The following is a 1733-nucleotide window of genomic DNA, read 5'->3' on the forward strand; positions in this document are numbered from 1 at the left end:
TCAAAATCCCATGTTATTTTCAATAGGAAAATTTCCATTTTATGTTGTCAAAAACAATTTTCGTTGCCATGGCAAAACCGTTGCCCATTGAATAAAATCCCTTTGGGATTTTTCAAGTTACATGAAGTTCTACCAATCCCCCGAGTTTGAACAAAATCGGTGTGTAACACCTCGGGTCGTCTCCATGTTAGTGTAAAAAAGGATCTGCTCTAACTTAAATTAATTTAAAAAAAGCAGAAAAATTTGACTAGGGTACTGTCAAGGTTCGTTAAAATGCTTGTAATTTTATTTGCCAAATAATAAACAAATTCAGTATCTGTTCTTATCAGCTTAATATCTGATACGAGTCCCATCGGGGCCCAAGATATTAAACATATTTTTGGACGGCGGCGGAGAGGCCGGAGCTTGCTCCACCTCCGCCACGGGTCGGCCTGGTATTGCAGTACATCCGGGATCGGTCCACTTATCTCTTTAAATAAAAAATCAAACGCTCTTATAATGGCGCACTGCGCAACACAGTATTTCCGGGCAATGTCATTCGGCTGGCTTTATATATTTATTTATTATATTATTATATATTGCCCCTCTGACGTCATAAGTGGTAAAATCCTTATTGGCGAATAGTTAATTTTGACGATTCGGATGGATTTCGTTTAGACATATTGTGACAAATATTTTCGTATCCGATAATTAACTTAAACTCCAGATTTTTATTTTTCGTTTACCTGGCTATACACTCTTCTTCACGGTATTTTCTTGGGCGTGTCCATGCTTGGTTTTCCCCCTTTCAGTCCCATCCTCCATTATGGATACCCAAGGAGTGGATGCTAGACTCCCCGCTAAGGGCAGAGGCAATAGCCAACGAGCGGGAGGCAAGTAAGGGGGGTAAAATAAAGGCGCGAAAAGAGTGTATAGGTTATGACATTATTTGATTGTTGCTGTTTCGCCGTCGCCGGTCGCTGCCTGCTCGGATAAAAGTGTAAAATTTACCTCGGTTTGATGACCGATGGCAGCAGCGCTCCGTTTGCAGGAAGCGTTCCGAGAGAAAGGAGCTTTCCGTTTTTATTGGAGGAATCCACTGTTATTCAGCGGGGGGGGGGGTGGCTTTGCGGGCTCGCTTCTAAAGCGGTCTTATTTCGCATTTCACACTTCCGGGCTTTTTTCTCACAATTTTTCAAAGCATTTTGGCTTGGAAATCAGTAAATGGTTGTTGTCTGGGACGTACCAGTTTGGATCGACCGGGCAGCCTTCATAACGACATTCACTCCCTATGGACAAGTCCTGAGAAATGAAGAAGAAGAAGGGTCTTATTTTCCGGTTGTCAAGACGGGAAGTCGTAAAATTCAAATCAAGATGTTGGTTCCAAATGGCGTTCCAAACATCTTGAAAGTCGGACAAGGACATCGAGTTAGAGTGTTCTACCCTGTAGTCCAATTCCTTTGCTTTAAATGCAAGAACAAAGGCTGTTTTTTCAATTAATGCCCTGAGCGGAAACAGAGGAAAACCGCCCATCCGCCCGAAACTTCGACCAAAGAAATCCGGTCAGCGTCCAATAACCAAGACGATGTAATCATGGATACTCCATCACCGAGTTACCATGGAGAAGCACCTCATAACGTTGTCAGTCCAGTTGAGACAATGAGCAACAACGGCCCAGCATCGACAGTGTCTATGAGCAACGCCCCCATCAGCGACTTGGAAAACCTCGTGAGGGAGCTCAATAAGCTACATCC

General features: G+C 43.3%; 1 non-coding gene across 1 annotated transcript; it reads left to right on the top strand.

The window, feature by feature from the left end:
• The first annotated feature begins 279 nt into the window (after nt 1-279).
• Nucleotides 280-468, top strand: LOC149937901 (U2 spliceosomal RNA). The gene has a single exon (XR_016481746.1). It is a non-coding gene; the product is annotated as a U2 spliceosomal RNA (small nuclear RNA).
• The last annotated feature ends 1265 nt before the right edge of the window (nt 469-1733 follow it).

This window comes from Leiobunum rupestre, chromosome 6, assembly GCF_980474605.1.
Source record: "Leiobunum rupestre chromosome 6, qqLeiRupe1.1.hap1, whole genome shotgun sequence".
Lineage (NCBI taxonomy): Eukaryota > Metazoa > Arthropoda > Arachnida > Opiliones > Sclerosomatidae > Leiobunum > Leiobunum rupestre.